Below are 22,343 nucleotides of genomic sequence, written 5' to 3' on the forward strand. Positions count from 1 at the left end.
CATATCTTTTTATCATTAATTACTATGCTTGTGAAAATAAGCATTATATATTTGATTTAATAAAATAAACATGAATTCTTGTTCTTAAAAATTCTTGTTTTTCACTAATTTTAATAGGTTTTAGAGATTAGGAACAAATCACCCATTTTAGTATAAGATCTTTTTTTACACGTTTTTTTTTTACACGGCTTCTTCTGGAACCAATCTACCGTGTAAAAACAGACTTAGGTGTATATATATATATATATATATATAAATCAATTGTTGTTCGTTGGTAATGGAATCAGTTGAGGACGACTGAACCGATTTGCATAATTTTTTGTACAAACGTTCGTCATACCCCGAGTTAGGTTTTTAAAGAAAAAAATATTGACCACGCCTACTTTTACGCTCACTATTTTGATTTATCTAAAATCTTTATATTTGCCAGATAATGCAGATATCGATTTGAAAATTATTACACGACATTCTATTAACGTTCCCTATAACCCTAGCGATTTATTTGGGGGCTGAGGAATTGACCACGCATACTTCTAGTCTATATATATATAATAAACAATTGTTGCTCATTGGTTATTGAATCAGTTGAGAACGGCTAGAACGATTGGGATATTTTTTTAATGTTCGTCCTACCACGAATTAGGTTTTTATGCAGAGAAAAAGTGACCACGCCCAATTTTACGTCCATTTTTCGATTTACCTAAAATCCTATTTGCCAAAATAATGAAGATATCTGCTCCACAGTTAGTATTCAACGTAATCTTGACTCTCCGTCTAAGCCTAGGTATCTAGGGTCAAAGGAGCTGCCCACACCCACTTTTTTAGATCTATATGTAAAAATTTTAAAAAAGCATAGTAAATCTTCAGTTGAGGATCGCTTATTATTTATTTGTAATTACACTGAAAACGTTTTCAAGAAAGAAAATTTTGAGAAAAGTCTGTAGAAAAATTGCAGAATTGTATTAACTGTTCTATTTTGATATGGAATTTTGTGTAGAATTGTTTCAGAATGCGTTTTGGAATAGAAAATTCTTATTGAAAAAACACGAGAAATTTTGCATATTTTGTGTACATGCCGTTGTATGGTTGTCATACCAAATGTTCAATTTTGATAAAAAAAAAATACTTCTCGAAGCATCACAACATTTAAAGCTCAACGTGCTTTTAAACAGTTATTGCCGTTATTGATTTCACAATACTCAAAACATTTGGAATACATGAGGTTGGGAAATTTTTTGGTTGGTAGCTAAAAATACCAAAAAGGGGGGTTCCCGGGTCAAACTTTTTAGGGTCCATTTTATATAGCTTAAACATACACAAAGGGCCTCAAATATTTTCCTCTATACTCCGCAAAATTTAAGATAAAGTTTTAAATTTGATGCAGTCCTATGGATTACATACAGAATCATTTGTACAAAATATGTTTCAGGTTGGTCTGCATTGTGATATAGCCCTTTTTTACTTCCTTAAATGTTGGTTATTTGAGATTTTAGAAAGAACAAAATATTCTTTCATAATTATAAGTATGGGACCAAGCTTTGGTATAACCCTTATATGACGTCATCCGCTAATTTCAACTATTTCCAGGGTCTTGGTCACATTCTAGGTCACGTCAATGTTTTGTCAATGTCAATTTTTGGAGTAGCGCTCATATAAAGGTTCCTCCTGATTTTACCTACTTCGACGGTTTTGATTGCATTTTCGAATAGATTTGGCTTAAAATGTGTGTTTAGGCTACTTTGGTAGAGAACCATCTTACATTGGATCTTTACTACCCAATCCTACGACTTTGTCTCGAAATGTTGAACAAATGTATAGTATCCATTTCCATAAACTGAAGAAGGAAATAAAAGAAATTAAGGATGTTGGTTATGGATTAACTTCAGATATATGGACGGACAACTTCGTAAAGATTTCATATGTTTCTCTAACCATCCACTACATAATAAATGGAGGGTTGATTTCCAGTTCCGAAATTTTCTTCTCCAGATTTGTAACCCTATGGTCGTGGGACAGAAATTTCTCGTCAACCGACTGCACTTTCTTATCCAACTCTTTAATTTGGACCTCCACGGTTTCCACTCTCCTTCCAATAACTTCTGCAATGTACTCGAGTTTCTCGTTCGTTATTCTTGAATTTTCTTCGAACCTTCTGAAATTTTCCTCAAACATTTTGGCTAGCATTTCTCTGAAATCGTCACCCCTGGCAGCTACTGACGAGACTTCCCCACCGTTGGATTCGCCCATTTCCGATAAATCCACTTCATCCTTACTGTCAAACTCATATGTATCGATGTTCATACCACGGCGCTCGAACTCATCCAAAAGACGTTTTTGTAGTTCAGCCTTGTTGCCAGTAGAGGACAATTCCAATTTATTAAGTTCCTTCTTCAAGTCTTCCACTCGTAGATCCTTAAACTTCATCGTAGTATTATCGTAATCTCACTTCCGACACCAATTGTTACGTTGTTGGATTTTACTTAATCCCGTGTAGACGTTGTTTTATTTCCCAATACAGCTCGTACCAAATAAAATGCGGGTTCTTTCGGATTACGATTATTACAATGATTTTATTCACACAACTTTACTTTGTACTTTACTTTACTCGACGGTTTCAATTCGCGATCTCATTCACAACTGACTAACTGCCTTTCCATTTCCCCTATTTATATGAGCCTCGCCTGTCGCTACAGAAGTTTCTAGACGATCTGGTAACGCCTAGATTACGAACAATCTACCAATGCAACGAACACATACAAACTTACATTGAGTGAACAATAACAACAACACATACACAGGCGAGGGGGTAACAAAGAAAGAGGAATTAAGCGATCATCAATGATGATGTTTAACAAGAATTGTACGTCAGCAACAAAATAGAAAATGAAAGAGGAAATGGAAGGATGTAGAAAAATCTGTACAGTAGTTGTTGTTGTGAAGTTATTCAAATAAACTGCGTAGTAGAAATTTACGTTACAATTCAAATTCTTAAATTAACTGAATTCATCTAAATTAACTTAAATCTAAAGTTATATTCGTAACAATATTGATATTTAATAGTGTATTATCTTTATTGCTTATTTCGCTCTTTATTCTATATGTTTGCAGCATCAGCACAGGTAACGAGAATACCGATATATTTTTGTTTGTTATGTATATGATCATACAAGTATTTTTGATACTTGATACGATCACACTTTCATACCTATTCCATCGTTACCTGAAAGAGAAATATTCCATACGCACTCAATCCAAAGAGAGCGAAACAGGTACAAGCAGATCTAAGACAAATGAATAACACAGAAAAAGTGTGTTTGGATGGTTCTCTGCAGGCGTTTAGTTCGGAAACTTTTTTTGCGGTTAAGGAACAGCGACACCACATTAGATAATATATTCGTATATTTCATGTATCCTAAAATTGCAAAATGTAGAATACTTTATGTATGTGTGCTTCACTACGTCCTTTTGTATTTGTAGTTTTGTACTCTCCATTTTCTATTTTCCTTTTCACTTGCTCACTGCTTTCAATATTGTTTGAACAACTTGCATTTTCGTTTTATAGTTTAAAAAAGATTATTGGAAACCACAATAAATTATTTTACAATATACTATTATATTTTATGTTTTATATTCTTTGTTTACTTACCTCAGAATTTTACTTTTTTTAATTTGTCACATATAACTGTTACACCATCACTCTTTGCAAAAAGAATAGAATACGTAAAAACCGCATCAACGCAAAGCGTACGATCTGGAATATTCATATAAAATTGATACATACATTTCAAAAAGAGAAAGAACAGTTACTTTACTGAGTGGAACAGGTAAAGAGAAAAATGATTTCCACTACAACGAGTGAAAGAGAAGGAGATGATACGCTCTATACTCAATCCAAAACACATGAGGACATGTTTTGTTCTACTATTTGTTGTATTTGTATCGACAACATCAGGTGCTTGTTATATCTGTTCGTTTAGGTAAAATGAATGAAACGTTGCAGGCCTTTAGTTTCGACTTGAAAGGGATGTTGCCTTCTTCACGATTTTCTAGCGAATGCTTGCAGTGTGGAGATATTAGGAACAAAAGCTTACAACTATACATTCAGGGGAATGAGGTAAAAGCATTAAAATTAAATATTTTTAGAACTATTCTTCTGCATTTTCGACTTAATAATCTAAATTATTAATTGTATATTTTGAAATTAAAATTTGTTGAAAATTAATTATTTTGTTTACATTTTTGGACACATAACTCTGACACTTGTATTACGTACAAAAACAAATTTGTATGTGGTTGTTGTTACGATTGTTGTACAACAACACTTGCTGTTACCTGTATTTTTCTACCATGGTCAACAGGCATGAATTGTGCAGTTGTACTTATACAGTAACCAATAATGATCTCACATCCAAGTCAATATTATTAGGATATAGTTATTTTTATTTTGATCATACAGGGTTGCCCATATTCGACGGACCCATCTGGCAACGCCATAACTTTTGACAGAGATGTCACATCGCTTAATGACATACCGCGTTTGAAGCGTTAGTCCAAGCAGATTTTTACCATGAACCAATACCAGCGTTCGAAAATAAACAGTATGGTACTGTACCGTAGTGTTCTGTACCGTTCCGAGGTGGAGTGGTACACTAAGATAATGTACCGTACCGGAGCACAACCATTAAAAAATATTTTAGTGATACTGCACTGGAGCACAACAAGAATCGTAGTGTTCCGCAGTCGGAGCACTACAAAATCGTAGTGTACCGCGGGGCGGAACATTAAACAAATAATGTATCGGTAGTGTACCACATATGTGTTGTTTACGATTTGTGAGAAAAATTAGATATTTTATGTTTTTGATAATGCAAAAATTACTAGCATAATTCAATATTATGAAAATAAAAGCTGGATTTATTTTATTTGTCATGTACGTTTAGATTGGTTGCAAGAATGAAGAAAGTAGAAAAATATGGGAATAGGTAGAAAGAATAAAAAAGGACCAACTCTGAAGTCATAATAATTTGAATGTAATCATTTAAAATTGAAATTTTCCGCGAAAAAGGGTATTTTAGTGGTTGCATTGTAATGGGTTATTATGCAAATAATTTACCCGCTATTTTGTGGTACCGAAAAATGAATGAGTGTTGGTGTAAAAAACTAAATATTTTACTGTGTATGGCTGAGTGTTTAAAATCATTTTTATGATTTCGATTTTTAATGTGGTACATGTGCTACACTACGATTTTTTAATGCTCCGATTGCGGAACACTACGTTTTTTTAGTGCTCCGACTCCGGTACACTACGATTTTTTAGTGTTCCGACTGCGGTACACTACGATTTTTTACGTTATGTTCCGGTACAGCATCACTAAAATATTTTTTAGTGGTAGAGTACCGGAACACTACCGCAAAAATTTTTTTTAGTGATACTGTACCGGTACAGTACACTATGTTAGTGTACTGTTTATTTTCGAACGCTGACCAATACACGCCACGCGAGCGCTCTGAAATTTACATTCAACAGAAGAAGTCAATTGTGAAAACTCAACGTGCTATTAAAACATTAAAAATGTGAGAAGTGCGCGTTCTAAGAACACCATTAAGCGTTTATACGAAAAATTTTCGACTGGTAAGGCTCTTTCTAATCGACCAAGGCGATCGGCCGAGAATACCGCTTCCGTACGAGCCAGTGTTGAGACGTCCCCAAGAACATCCCAAAAACGCCGTTGTAAGCAGTTGGGCATGGCTCGGTCCACTTTACAATGGATTATTCGCATTGATTTGCATTTGTTCCCGTACAAAATTCAATTGACGCAAAGAATGTTGCCTGCGGACAAACCTCGTCGGTTGGAATGGGCCCAAAGGTCCGTCGAATATGGGCAACCCTATATAATGATCTACTTAAAATAGTAACCAAAAGTATTTGTTGATAATGGTTCTTAACATATGAACAATATACAAATTAATATTCATACTGTAAGCGTTAGCTACAGTATTTTATATTATGTTCAATAGTATGTAAGTAAGCGATTGGCAAGCATTCGTCAGCTGGAATGACAACTGATTACAATCCATTCCCAAACGAATTCAGTACAATTAACTCAAAAATCTATTCAAATACATTACATACTTGGAAATAACAGTAAATAATAAACAAAAGAAAAAGTATTTGCGTTATTTTTATTGTATTGTATTGTCGTACATATATACGATTATGGAATTTGACTTTCAATTACAGAAATTTTTAATACACGTTTTAGATCGATTTCCACTGTTAAAGAGTACATATAAAAATCTACTTAATTTTGAAAAAAAAAAAAAAAACATTTTCAAAATTATCAATGTTCCCAAGTGTTGAATCTACCTGTATTCTTCTACCATAATTTCTTTATAGCCGCCGAAATGTAAACAAAAAAAAAGAAAGAAATCGCATTGGGAAGTCCACGATCTATTTTATCGATATTTTCAAACGAAGAAATCGAATGGGGCCGATATCGATAGATTGCCAGCTCTAAATGGTGGAAATGAATGAGTTATGTGGCGTTTGCACTGCACTTGATTTGCTCTCTATTCGTTGTTTGACCCTTAACTATGAAAAACTACCTATTTCTTAACACAAAATTTCCTGAGAGAACACTCATATTTGTACATTGTTCAAATCAAATCACTCTCAGAACAACGAAAAGATATGTCCCATCCCTAACAAATGAGAACATTTATCGAAAAAATAAATTATGACATTTAAAAATTGAAAAAAGAAAAATTTTATGAAATTTTAAAACATTTTGGAAATACTGAAAATTATGAATGAAAAGTACAATGTTGAATGGCGTATGTACACTTAAACGAAAGTAAATTTTGTTTTCTCCCACATTCGAGGTACGCATTCTGTTCACGAGTTGGAATTTCCACAGAAAACTGCAATAAAAAGAGGCAATATTTTCAAAATGTTTGCATCGACAGAAAAAATGTTTGACAAGTGTCTCTCCAGCAGAATTTAAAAATAAAAAATACAAAAATATGTTCAAAATGTCAACATTTGCACAAAACGTTGAAAACGTGAATAAAAATTGTAAAATAAATGATATAATTTTTCTTTGGAAGAAACACAATAATTTCTTCTATTCATATTAGTGAGAATTTCATGTATTGTTGTTTAAATTCCAATCAAAATCAACGAACAAAATTTTGGAAAGAGGAAATATTTTACTATGTTATATTTTACGAATTGTGCCGTATGAACGGGTTAATTCGTGTACCTTATTCTGAGAGCGGACAACATGATTGAAAGTGCAATGAGAACATAGCATTGATGCAATAACTTTGGGTACGTCCACATCAGGAAGGGTGTGAGGCATCTCTATTGCAATTGAATGTAAATCTGATTGTTGTAGGATTCACAAGGTTTTCACGATCACACCAAAAGTTCACGCCTAATCACGGATTTTAATAATGGAAACCTACAAACAAGGTAGATCTGCCTTGCATACAAATATCTATATGTATACCATGGTAGAAGAATAAATGTAGTCCCATCGACACAGCTGCTGGGACAATGAACTGTCAAACCGATTTTGATATTGAAAATCATGAATGAAAAATTATCGAAATTTGTAAAAATAGTTGAAAAATACACATCATTACAACCTCCGATTTGCGTCGTATAAGAAAACGTATAACAATCGACTTATTTTTGGCAAAACACTTAAAAAAATTTGACATATCAATGTTCCCAAGAGTTGATGCATATACCTATATTTTCCACCATGATGTATACGTACCAGGGACCGCTAATAACATTGCATACAATAATGCAGGTTGTCGCGAAAAATAAAGAGGAAAAATTACTAAAGGCAAATATTTGACGAAAAATGTCAAACATTTCTTTGTCACAATCTGACCACCAAATATTAATTGGCGGTAAATATAAAAACAGGTGATTTAGGGAAAACAAAATGTTGACCATTGTGTCCATAATGTGAACACATGTGATCAATTATTCCTTATTTATTTGACGGTGCAAATGTTTTGTAAGGTCAAACAAGAAATAATATCAGTATAAAACAGAATACACCTAAGTCTGTTTTTACACGGTCTTTTTGTACACGATTTTGATATAACACGATTTGAAAATTAAATATTTTTAATTTTTTACACGATTTTATTCCATTTAGCACGATTTTAAATTTTATGTACTTAAATTTTTTTGTCAAATTTAATTTTTGCGAAGTATGTTCATATCACAAAAAAGTATTTATGAAAGAAAAAAGTCTTAAACCATCGATAGTTATTCTATTTTATTTTTTACCTTAAAAATTGAATAACCTATTCTTTTCGTTCACAACATAGTTTTTTAGTTCCTGAACTTGCCATACATTTAACTTATATTACAGAGTGCATATCTTTTTATCATTAATTACTATGCTTGTGAAAATAAGCATTATATATTTGATTTAATAAAATAAACATGAATTCTTGTTCTTAAAAATTCTTGTTTTTCACTAATTTCAATAGGTTTTAGAGATTAGGAACAAATCACCCATTTTAGTATAAGATCTTTTTTTACACGTTTTTTTTTTACACGGCTTCTTCTGGAACCAATCTACCGTGTAAAAACAGACTTAGGTGTATATATATATATATATATATATATATATATATATATATATATATATATATATATATAAATCAATTGTTGTTCGTTGGTAATGGAATCAGTTGAGGACGACTGAACCGATTTGCATAATTTTTTGTACAAACGTTCGTCATACCCCGAGTTAGGTTTTTAAAGAAAAAAATATTGACCACGCCTACTTTTACGCTCACTATTTTGATTTATCTAAAATCTTTATATTTGCCAGATAATGCAGATATCGATTTGAAAATTATTACACGACATTCTATTAACGTTCCCTATAACCCTAGCGATTTATTTGGGGGCTGAGGAATTGACCACGCATACTTCTAGTCTATATATATATAATAAACAATTGTTGCTCATTGGTTATTGAATCAGTTGAGAACGGCTAGAACGATTGGGATATTTTTTTAATGTTCGTCCTACCACGAATTAGGTTTTTATGCAGAGAAAAAGTGACCACGCCCAATTTTACGTCCATTTTTCGATTTACCTAAAATCCTATTTGCCAAAATAATGAAGATATCTGCTCCACAGTTAGTATTCAACGTAATCTTTACTCTCCGTCTAAGCCTAGGTATCTAGGGTCAAAGGAGCTGCCCACACCCACTTTTTTAGATCTATATGTAAAAATTTTAAAAAAGCATAGTAAATCTTCACTTGAGGATCGCTTATTATTTATTTGTAATTACACTGAAAACGTTTTCAAGAAAGAAAATTTTGAGAAAAGTCTGTAGAAAAATTGTATTAACTGTTCTATTTTGATATGGAATTTTGTGTAGAATTGTTTCAGAATGCGTTTTGGAATAGAAAATTCTTATTGAAAAAACACGAGAAATTTTGCATATTTTGTGTACATGCCGTTGTATGGTTGTCATACCAAATGTTCAATTTTGATAAAAAAAAATACTTCTCGAAGCATCACAACATTTAAAGCTCAACGTGCTTTTAAACAGTTATTGCCGTTATTGATTTCACAATACTCAAAACATTTGGAATACATGAGGTTGGGAAATTTTTTGGTTGGTAGCTAAAAATACCAAAAAGGGGGGTTCCCGGGTCAAACTTTTTAGGGTCCATTTTATATAGCTTAAACATACACAAAGGGCCTCAAATATTTTCCTCTATACTCCGCAAAATTTAAGATAAAGTTTTAAATTTGATGCAGTCCTATGGATTACATACAGAATCATTTGTACAAAATATGTTTCAGGTTGGTCTGCATTGTGATATAGCCCTTTTTTACTTCCTTAAATGTTGGTTATTTGAGATTTTAGAAAGAACAAAATATTCTTTCATAATTATAAGTATGGGACCAAGCTTTGGTATAACCCTTATATGACGTCATCCGCTAATTTCACCTATTTCCAGGGTCTTGGTCACATTCTAGGTCACGTCAATGTTTTGTCAATGTCAATTTTTGGAGTAGCGCTCATATAAAGGTTCCTCCTGATTTTACCTACTTCGAGGGTTTTGATTGCATTTTCGAATAGATTTGGCTTAAAATGTGTGTTTAGGCTACTTTGGTAGAGAACCATCTTACATTGGATCTTTACTACCCAATCCTACGACTTTGTCTCGAAATGTTGAACAAATGTATAGTATCCATTTCCATAAACTGAAGAAGGAAATAAAAGAAATTAAGGATGTTGGTTATGGATTAACTTCAGATATATGGACGGACAACTTCGTAAAGATTTCATATGTTTCTCTAACCATCCACTACATAATAAATGGAGGGTTGAAGAGCAAAATGTTAGGATTAAAGTCACTAAAGGGCTGTCAAATACAAGTAATTATTATTTTACATTTAAGTAATTGTAAGTGATATTTTTTTCATCTACATAGGCTTAAATATATTAAATAAAATCGAGTGTTTGCTGAATGAATATGACTGTTCACTAAAGGATAAAACTATAGTTGTGACTGGAGGAAACATGAAAGCTGCGCTTGTGCAATACCAAAACATATTTTGAGTTAATCATTTGATTAACAATATAATTGACAAATCTATTGGCAACTCACCACAAATTAAAGAGTTCATAAGTTCATGCTCAAAATTAGTGAAATATTTTAAAAAATCTGGAGAAAATTTTCGCTTGGTGACTACATTAAAAAGTGTTGCCCTACTAGGTGGAAAACCGAGAAGGAAATATGATTGAAAAGGAAGGAAATATGATTGAAAATGAAATTACAAAATAAAAAAATACTTCTGTGCCTCTCCATAACTATTTTAATGTTTTAAATTGGTGGTATAATCGTCGAAATGAGTTCCCACTGTTATTTAAGCTATGTTGTCATATACTAGCAGTTCCCGCAAGCAGTGCCCCCTCTGAGAGAGTATTTTCAAAGGCACGTAATTTAATAACTGATAAGAGCTCCCAAATCGGAGTAAAAACTTTTAATCATATTATGTTTATTAATATAAATGTAAAAAAAACTCACTAACATATTCTGAATAACTTTATTATTATGTTTATGAAATTATGTACTTATATTTTTAGTTAGGCTTAGCCATGACCGCATATGAATGCTACCAAAATACATATGTACCTAAAAGATCTTTACTTGAAATTGTTTTATTAATTTAATTAGAAACATGATTTTATTATGTTTATGTTTTTTTTTTAAATAAATGTAATATGTATAATATTGATATTTAATAGTGTATTATCTTTATTGCTTATTTCGCTCTTTATTCTATATGTTTGCAGCATCAGCACAGGTAACAAGAATACCGATATATTTTTGTTTGTTATGTATATGATCATACAAGTATTTTTGATACTTGATACGATCACACTTTCATACCTATTCCATCGTTACCTGAAAGAGAAATATTCCATACGCACTCAATCCAAAGAGAGCGAAACAGGTACAAGCAGATCTAAGACAAATGAATAACACAGAAAAAGTGTGTTTGGATGGTTCTCTGCAGGCGTTTAGTTCGGAAACTTTTTTTGCGGTTAAGGAACAGCGACACCACATTAGATAATATATTCGTATATTTCATGTATCCTAAAATTGCAAAATGTAGAATACTTTATGTATGTGTGCTTCACTACGTCCTTTTGTATTTGTAGTTTTGTACTCTCCATTTTCTATTTTCCTTTTCACTTGCTCACTGCTTTCAATATTGTTTGAACAACTTGCATTTTCGTTTTATAGTTTAAAAAAGATTATTGGAAACCACAATAAATTATTTTACAATATACTATTATATTTTATGTTTTATATTCTTTGTTTACTTACCTCAGAATTTTGCTTTTTTTTAATTTGTCACATATAACTGTTACTCCATCACTCTTTGCAAAAAGAATTGAATACGTAAAAAACCGCATCAACGCAAAGCGTACGATCTGGAATATTCATATAAAACTGATACATACATTTCAAAAAGAGAAAGAACAGTTACTTTACATATAGATATACATGGTATACATATAGATATTTGTATGCAAGGCAGATCTACCTTGTTTGTAGGTTTCCATTATTAAAACCCGTGATTAGGCGTGAACTTTTGGTGTGATCGTGAAAACCTTGTGAATCCTACAACAACCAGACCTACTGGTTTAAGCTGTAAATTATTTTTTTTTTTAATTTTTGGTATTCAAAGTATTTTTTATCCGACTGTAGGCATCAGATTTACATTCAATTGCAATAGAGATGCCTCACACCCTTCCTGATGTGGACGTACCTAAAGTTATTGCATCAATGCTATGTTCTCATTGCACTTTCAATCATGTTGTCCGCTCTCAGAATAAGGTACACGAATTAACCCGTTCATACGGCACAATTCCTAATTCATAGTAAAATATTTCCTCTTTCCAAAATTTTGTTCGTTGATTTTGATGGGAATTTAAACAACAATACATGAAATTCTCACTAATATGAATAGAAGAAATTATTGTGTTTCTTCGAAAGAAAAATTATATCATTTATTTTACAATTTTTATTCACGTTTTCAACGTTTTGTGCAAATGTTGACATTTTGAACATACTTTTGTATTTTTTATTTTTAAATTCTGCTGGAGAGACACTTGTCAAACATTTTTTCTGTCGATGCAAACATTTTGAAAATATTGCCTCTTTTTATTGCAGTTTTCTGTGGAAATTCCAACTCGTGAACAGAATGCGTACCTCGAATGTGGGAGAAAACAAAATTTACTTTCGTTTAAATGTACATACGCCATTCAACATTGTACTTTTCATTCATAATTTTCAGTATTCCCAAAATGTTTTAAAATTTCATTATATTTTTTTTTTTCCATTTTTAAATGTCATAATTTATTTTTTCGATAAATGTTCTCATTTGTTAGGGATGGGACATATTTTTTCATTGTTCTGAGAGTGATTTGATTTGAGAAATGTACAAATATGAGTGTTCTCTCAGGAAATTTTGTGTTAAGAAATAGGTAGTTTTTCATAGTTAAGGGTCAAACAACGAATAGAGAGCGAATCAAGTGCAGTGCAAACGCCACATAACTCATTCATTTCCGCCATTTAGAGCTGGCAATCTATCGATATCGGCCCCATTCGATTTCTTCGTTTGAAAATATCGATAAAATAGATCGTGGATTTCCCAACCCGATTTCTTTCTTTTATTTTGTTTACATTTCGGCGGCTATAAAGAAATCATGGTAGAAGAATACAGGTAGATTCAACACTTGGGAACATTGATAATTTTGAAAATGTTTTTTTTTTTTTTTTTTTCAAAATTAAGTAGATTTTTATATGTACTCTTTAACAGTGGAAATCGATCTTAAACGTGTATTAACAATTTCTGTAATTGAAAGTCAAATTCCATAATCGTATATATGTACGACAATACAATACAATAAAAATAACGCAAACACTTTGCTTTTGTTTATTATTACTGTTAATGATTATTTATTGTTATTTCCAAGTATGTAATGTATTTGAATAGATTTTTGAGTTAATTGTACTGAATTCGTTTGGGAATGGATTGTAATCAGTTGTCATTCCAGCTGACGAATGCTTGCCAATCGCTTATTTACATACTATTGAACATAATATAAAATACTGTAGCTAACGCTTACAGTATGAATATGAATTTGTATATTGTTCATATGTTAAGAACCATTATCAACAAATACTTTTGGTTACTATTTTAAGTAGATCATTATATAGGGTTGCCCATATTCGACGGACCTTTGGGCCCATTCCAATCGACGAGGGAACAAATGCAAATCAATGCGAATAATCCATTGTAAAGTGGACCGAACCATGCCCAACTTCTGAGAACGGCGTTTTTGGGATGTTCTTGGCGACCTCTCAACACTGGCTCGTACGGAAGCGATATTCTCGGCCGATCGCCTTGGTCGATTAGAAAGAGCCTTACCAGTCGAAATTTTTTCGTATAAACGCTTAATGGTGTTCTTAGAAGGCGCACTTCTCACATTTTTTAATGTTTTAAAAGCACGTTGAGTTTTCACAATTGACTTCTTCTGTTGAATGTAAATTTCAGAGCGCTCGCGTGGCGTGTATTGGTCAGCGTTCGAAAATAAACAGTACACTAACATAGTGTACTGTACCGGTACAGTATCACTAAATAAATTTTTAGCGGTAGTGTTCCGGTACTCTACCACTAAAAAATATTTTAGTACCGCAGTCGGAACACTAAAAAATCGTAGTGTACAGGAGTCGGAGCACTATAAAACGTAGTGTTCCGCAATCGGAGCATTAAAAAATCGTAGTGTAGCACATAAACCATATTAAAAAAATCGAAATCATAAAACTGATTTTAAACACTCAGCCATACACTGTAAAATATTTAGTTTTTTACACCAACACTCATTCATTTTTCAGTACCACAAAATAGCAGGTAAATTATTTGCATAATAACCCATTACAATGCAACCACTAAAATACCCTTTTTCGCGGAAAATTTCAATTTTCAATGGTTAAATTCAAATGAAAGATTTGGTCCTTTTTTATTCTTTCTACCTATTCCCATATTTTTCTACTTTCTTCATTTTTGCAACCAATCTAAACATACATGGCAATAAAAAAAATTCAGCTTTTATTTTGATAATATTGTTTTATTTTCATAAACATGATGTATACGTACCGGGGACCGCTAATAACATTGCATACAATAATGCAGGTTGTCGCGAAAAATAAAGAGGAAAAATTACTAAAGGCAAATATTTGTCAAACATTTCCTTGTCACAATCTGACCACCAAATATTAATTAATAATTAATATATATATATATATATATATATATATATATATATATATATATATATATATATATATATATATATATATATATATATATATATATATATATATATATATATATATTTGTCTTAGATCTGCTTGTACCTGTTTCGCTCTCTTTGGATTGAGTGCGTATGGAATATTTCTCTTTCAGGTAACGATGGAATAGGTATGAAAGTGTGATCGTATCAAGTATCAAAAATACTTGTATGATCATATACATAACAAACAAAAATATATCGGTATTCTTGTTACCTGTGCTGATGCTGCAAACATATAGAATAAAGAGCGAAATAAGCAATAAAGATAATACACTATTAAATATCAATATTATACATATTACATTTATTAAAAAAAAAAACATAAACATAATAAAATCATGTTTCTAATTAAATTAATAAAACAATTTCAAGTAAAGATCTTTTAGGTACATATGTATTTTGGTAGCATTCATATGCGGTCATGGCTAAGCCTAACTAAAAATATAAGTACATAATTTCATAAACATAATAATAAAGTTATTCAGAATATGTTAGTGAGTTTTTTTATATTTATATTAATAAACATAATATGATTAAAAGTTTTTACTCCGATTTGGGAGCTCTTATCAGTTATTAAATTACGTGCCTTTGAAAATACTCTCTCAGAGGGGGCACTGCTTGCGGGAAATAAAATACCCTTTTTCGCGGAAAATTTCAATTTTCAATGGTTAAATTCAAATTAAAGATTTGGTCCTTTTTTATTCTTTCTACCTATTCCCATATTTTTCTACTTTCTTCATTTTTGCAACCAATCTAAACATACATGCAATAAAAAAAATTCAGCTTTTATTTTCATAATATTGTTTTATTTTCATAAACATGATGTATACGTACCGGGGACCGCTAATAACATTGCATACAATAATGCAGGTTGTCGCGAAAAATAAAGAGGAAAAATTACTAAAGGCAAATATTTGTCAAACATTTCTTTGTCACAATCTGACCACCAAATATTAATTAATAATTAATATATATATATATATATATATATATATATATATATATATATATATATATATATATATATATATATATATATATATATATATATATATATATCAATTGTTGTTCGTTGGTAATGGAATCAGTTGAGAACGGCTGAACCGATTTGCATAATTTTTTGTACAAACGTTCGTCATACCCCGAGTTAGGTTTTTAAAGAAAAAAAATATTGACCACGCCTAATTTTACGCTCACTATTTTCATTTATCTAAAATCTTTATATTTGCCAGATAATGCAGATATCGATTTGAAAATTATTACACGACATACTATTGACGTTCCCTATAACCCTAGCGATTTATTTGGGGGCTGAGGAATTGACCATGCATACTTCTAATCTATATATATATAATAAACAATTGTTGTTCGTTGGTAATTGAATCAGTTGGGAACGGCTAGAACGATTGGGATATTTTTTTAATGTTCGTCCTACCACGAGTTAGGTTTTTATGCAGAGAAAAAGTGACCACGCCCAATTTTACGTCCATTTTTCGATTTACCTAAAATCTTATTTGCCAAAATAATGAAGATATCTGCTCCACAGTTAGTATTCAACGTAATCTTGACTCTCCGTCTAAGCCTAGGTATCTAGGGTCAAAGGAGCTGCCCACACCCACTTTTTTAGATCTATATGTAAAAATTTTAAAAAAGCATAGTAAAACTTCAGTTGAGGATCGCTTATTATTTATTTGTAATTACACTGAAAACGTTTTCAAGAAAGAAAATTTTGAGAAAAGTCTCTAGAAAAATTGCAGAATTGTATTAACTGTTCTATTTTGATATGGAATTTTGTGTAGAATTGTTTCAGAATGCGTTTTGGAATAGAAAATTCTTATTGAAAAAACACGAGAAATTGGTTGTCATACCAAAGGTTAAATTTTCATAAAAAAAAAAAATAATTCTCGAAGCATCACAATATTTTAAGCTCAACGTGCTTTTAAACTGTTATTGCCGTTGTTGATTTCACAATACTCAAAACATTAAATGTCAAATTACATTTCATTCGGTAGAAATTGTAACAAAAACATGCCATAATTTAATCGACAAAGATTTCTACTTTTTACATAATAACATTTTAACATAGTTTATGGGGTCCCTAACTTTTATAAACCGATGACACCTTATTTATGATAATTAAATTAAAGTCATATTTCCAGGATTTCTATTTAGAAATTACTGAGGTCGGAAACTCCAAAAAAATTGACTAGATATGGAAATAATCCATCCAATGCAAAATTCATTGGGACTGCAATCAGTAAACTACCGAATATGAAGAGGCAATGTAATATGCGTACTGTACAAAATAGTGGAGCGAATTGAAAATTTAGTAAGAAAAAGATTCATATCATCTGAAAATTCTTCCGGACCCTTAACCAAACCCGAAACTATGTGCTATCGTCAGTAGTTACACTGCGCCCTAGACAATCATGAGGTTGGGAAATTTTTTGGTTGGTAGCTAAAAACACCAAAAAGGGGGGTTCCCCGGGTCAAACTTTTTAGGGTCCATTTTATATAGCTTAAACAAATATTTTCCTCTATACTCCGCAAAAATTTGAGATAGAGTTTTAATTTTGATGCAGTCCTATGGGTTACATAGAGAATCATTTGTACAAAATATGTTTCAGGTTGGTCTGCATTGTGATATAGCCCTTTTATAGTTCCTTAAATGTTGGTTATTTGAGATTTTAGAAAGAACAAAATATTCTTTCATAATTATAAGTATGGGACCAAGCTTTGGTATAACCCTTATATGAAGACATCCACTAATTTCAACTATTTCCAGGGTCTTGGTCACATTCTAGGTCACCTCAATGTTTTGTCAATGTCAATTTTTGGAGTAGCGCTCATATAAAGGTTCCTCCTGGTTTTACCTATTTCGAGGGTTTTGGTTACATTTTCGAATCGTTTTAGCTTAAAATGTGTGTTTAGGCTACTTTGGTAGAGAACCATCTTACATGGGACTCTTATAAACAATTGATATATATATATATATATATATATATATATATATATATATATATATAAATATTTGACTGTAATGTGAACATCAAATCAACTCTGTATGAATTTCGCAAAACAAAAGCCTGAGATTGTTACAATTTTTCCTTTTTTTATAAATGTTAATAATTTTTCATTCAAAAGTTTCAATTCAAATATGGTTTTTCACAGTTTACATGGATTGTTCAATATCAGTCGACAGATGTGGATGTATTGCATTAGGATAAATATAAAGGATTTGCATTGAATTCTACTTGGTCAATATTACTTTTTAACGCCTGTAATTAATGTCATAATTCATCTATACTCTGTTTTCAAGGGAAAACGCTGCGCAACACCTGCGCTACACATAAGTAGTGTTCCAGAACCTACAAATTAGTACTAATTAGTGCTAATTCTACTACAACGCGTTCCCGTACTCCAAAAACTAGCAAAACTTGCAGCTCTCTCGAGAAAAAAATTGCGCTGAGTGGTGCACATTTCTGCTTGTTATAGCTACATGAATTTGGCCGAGCAGAAATGTGCAAATTGTTAATTTGACATTTTAATTTATAGGGCTAACAAGGTTGAAAAATGTATTGATACATTTCAATGTTCGCACGTCACAACAAATGTAAAGAAAAAAGTTAAACTTAAAAACTAATATTTGTCGTGCAAAAAACAAAAAGAGAAAATATGGAGCAACCATGGTACAATTAAAAGGTAAGGTAGAGCTACCAGCTGAGTACAATTTTTTTCTAAGTGTGCCCGACTTCTGCCAATTTTGTATATGTATTTATTGTTTTGAAAAATAAAAACAAAATATTTTCAAAATCAAATATTGGAAGATGCGCACATTGCGGGACGCGCATTGCAGCTATTAGCGAGTTTGTGACTGCCTGGGTTAAGTGGAGTAGGTACATGTTGGTAGGCTGCGGCTTAGCTCGCCGGATAGGGGAGTTCTTTATCCAATTGACAGCACACTTAAATTTGTGTACCTTTGATTATTTCGTAACTGTCATCATAGTTTGTATTAAGAAAAAAAGGGAAAACAATAAAAAGAATTTAAGAGGAAACGGATGTATACATATATCTGCCTTAGCCTTTCAATTTAAAATAAACACAAGGTAGAATTCCAGTTTGAATGAGGTTCTGATGTTACACCTCTTTGGCTTTGCCCACCCCTCATATACATTTTTCAGTATACATTGGTGTTTCTGTCGCCAAAAATTCTGTAGAAACACCCCAAAAACGACTATCACTACCCTGATAAATTACTCAACCCATTTTAAATAAAAGTTTACATTTCCATTTTCTAATTATTTAATTTGTTCGTATATTATTAATCTTTAGCTAATATGCTACACATTATTTATAATAATATTTTAATCATAGTAATTTTACCTTAATTTATTTAATATTTAATTTATTTAATAATTTTAATATTTATAATTTTTTTTTTAATTTTATTATATAATATATATTATTTTTACATTCTTTTTTATATTATTTTTAATAATTAAAACTAGTTCTATTTTTTTTTTGATTTGTATAAATTTATGTATATAATTTCTTTCAGTTTTATATTTTTTTTCACTAATTTTACTCATAAAAATTATTATTCATAAAAAAAATTGTTTTGGCAAATTAATGAGTTTTTTTAGGACATTATATGATTTATATTTATATTGATTTAAAATGAAAGTAAAATTTTGTGTCATGCTACATATTTTGTGAAGAAAACCTTTTATACAGGGATAATTTTTATTGAAAATCATAAGCGCCTAAAACTCCGCTTTAGATTTTAGACAATTTATTTTAAATAGTTTTACGAACAATTTTTCTTGTTTGTACAGTTATTTTTTTTGAACACGTGAGGTGTGTCGAATTTGATTATATTTTTTTAACATATCAATTTGTATACAAATATTAGTTTTTTCGCATTTAATATATATATTTTTTTATACAGAATGATCTTTCATAATTTTATATTTTTTTGACTGTCGTACTCACTCGTATCAATTTTTTTATCAAAAAAAATGTAGTCTTTCAATCCGGTTTTCTTTGGTTTTTGAGATAGATAAGTGAAGCTTTCTCATTTATTGTGAATCCCGGGATAAAGTGGTTTCACCATCCACAGGTGAAGTTGGTTTGCAACATATGTATATATATATATATATATATATATATATATATATATATATCCTGGTTTTACCACAATATCCCGAGTGTAAAATTTTTTTAATATCAATAATATTTTATTAACGTCAACGTCAGCTATGACTATTCTTGAATGATATTTTTAATTGATTTTGATTAAAATCAGTATATAATTTCACTGGTTCACCATTTTACAGGCTTTTTGTATTTATTTAACGGCTATTATCTACTTCGTGGTGGTTTTTAGTATATCACCTTCACTCTGACAGTCTATGACTTTCTAAATCGTAACTTCAATGTCACTTTCAATGAAGGTCAGAATGCACATGGTGGAAATATAGTGATATACTGTCATTCGAATATCAACCATGGTGGATCTCGATATTTTTCATCCTTTGTTCTGGGTTTAATCTCCAGATGGCGCTAAATTACATCACTTGTAAGAATGTTTTCAGTAGTAAACACGTATATATTTGGTGTATACCAAAATAGTATTCAAGTAGTTTACTACATTATAAATTGTATTCATTATTATTTTTATTATTTAATAAAAAAATCAAAACTTGATTCATTCGATAAATTGTACATATTTGGTTTGAGGATTGATCGTACAATTTATGATCAGGCACAGTTTGAAGTTTTTTTTTACACCGTGGTGTAACTACGCAACATGAAATTGAATCCCTTTACAACACCGATAGACACGAACAGATGTTTTTATTTTGTTTTGCTTTTACCTTTTTACAACTTCTTGATGGAAACTATAAATTCAACAAAATAAATAAAATTAATTGTAATTTGTTTGTGACCCAAAAATATATAATCGACTGTGCGATAATATTCAAATGTGGCCAATGCATAATTATGTGTGGGCATTCATACCCAGCCCAAAGGTGGCTGTCACAAGTTTTACCATGTAATTGAAAGATAGAACTATTTAGATAACATTTTTGAAAGAAAATCCAGGCATTTCTTTCATTTCTCGCGCTATTTAACTGATTTAAAAAAGAGGAAAATATTGAATAAATGAAAATAACTTGTTTGCATGCAAATTTGACTGGAAGCGGGCATAGCCTCAGGGCTGTATTTCTGTAGTTTTACGAAGCTGTTCTACCTCCTTATTGTACCATGGGAGCAACTGATGTATTCACTTTTGGATGATTCCAGGAGTGAAGAGGACTGGCTGAATGAGGAATCAGACGAAGAAAACGTATTTGAAAACAGTGCAAAATTAGTGAAAGGTAAATTGAAAAATTAAGCTTAAAATTAAAGTCGTTCGCTTATTACTGCGAACATGTTCTTTTTATTTTTTAGGTTGGCTGTCTTACCAACTTTCGGCATTAAGTCATCTAGCAGACCTAACATAAATTTAACCGGCGCCTCCAACCATGTCAGCTTCTCCGGGGTTGGGATTTGACAAAACTCCACCTCTAAATACTCGTCAACACATTCTGAAAACAAAACTTTCTAAATAAAGAGCATGCAAAAATAAATATTAATTTCAACTTATTTTCAATACTCATTTTTTTAAATTTTGGCGTCCATTTCAGTAAGGTTTCACCAGTCCGATTTAGACTGTTTTCTTTGGAATTTTGAATGTTGACATTTTATCGCATTTCTGCTAATTTTCCGTTCCCTTATTTTGAGCACACCTAAATGAGAATGACATTTCGTACTGTTCTCTTCTCTGCTAGTTTTACTATTAAAAAAGTACTGGAACACATCTATAATATCGAATATCTTTTTTTTATTTATGTTCACCATATAGGATTGCCAAGGTTTTCGTTACAAATAAAGTTGAAGTCGTTAAAACTCGCAATTAGACGTGTTATCTAGTAGTTAACTTATGTTAGTTTTATTAATAAGGTTTTATTTCAGTATGTCGTTCATATTTTTTTTTTTTACAAATTACAATGTAGATACTCTTTTTTGCTACGGACACGCTTTTCGATATTTTTTCAAGTTTTCTGCCTAGGTTTCTGCCATAGTAAAATTAAGAAGGTAAAGTCATTTCAAATAAGCATAACCATTACTGCATTTTCTGTAATTTATCTTGCCAAATTTCACTGCATAGAAATCAGGTTCCAATTTCTGATTTGTATATGTACAATGAATTCATTAATATACATTTTGACAATTAGATGTTGTCAAGTGAATAATTTTGAAAAAAAAAAAAAAAACTTTGAACATATGATTAATTCAACCATGGTTGCTGCATTCTGTGAACTCCTCCAAATTATAATATATTAAAAATATATTCACACATACAATGGCAA

The 22,343-nt window shown here is 31.1% G+C and overlaps 1 long non-coding RNA gene across 1 annotated transcript; it reads left to right on the forward strand.

The window, feature by feature from the left end:
* Positions 1-20,410: 20,410 nt before the first annotated feature.
* On the forward strand, positions 20,411-21,583 carry LOC101892462 (uncharacterized). Its single transcript, XR_225707.4, has 2 exons — positions 20,411-21,308; positions 21,382-21,583. It is a non-coding gene; the product is annotated as an uncharacterized LOC101892462 (long non-coding RNA).
* The last annotated feature ends 760 nt before the right edge of the window (positions 21,584-22,343 follow it).

Source organism: Musca domestica, unplaced genomic scaffold (assembly GCF_030504385.1).
Source record: "Musca domestica strain aabys unplaced genomic scaffold, Musca_domestica.polishedcontigs.V.1.1 11, whole genome shotgun sequence".
Lineage (NCBI taxonomy): Eukaryota > Metazoa > Arthropoda > Insecta > Diptera > Muscidae > Musca > Musca domestica.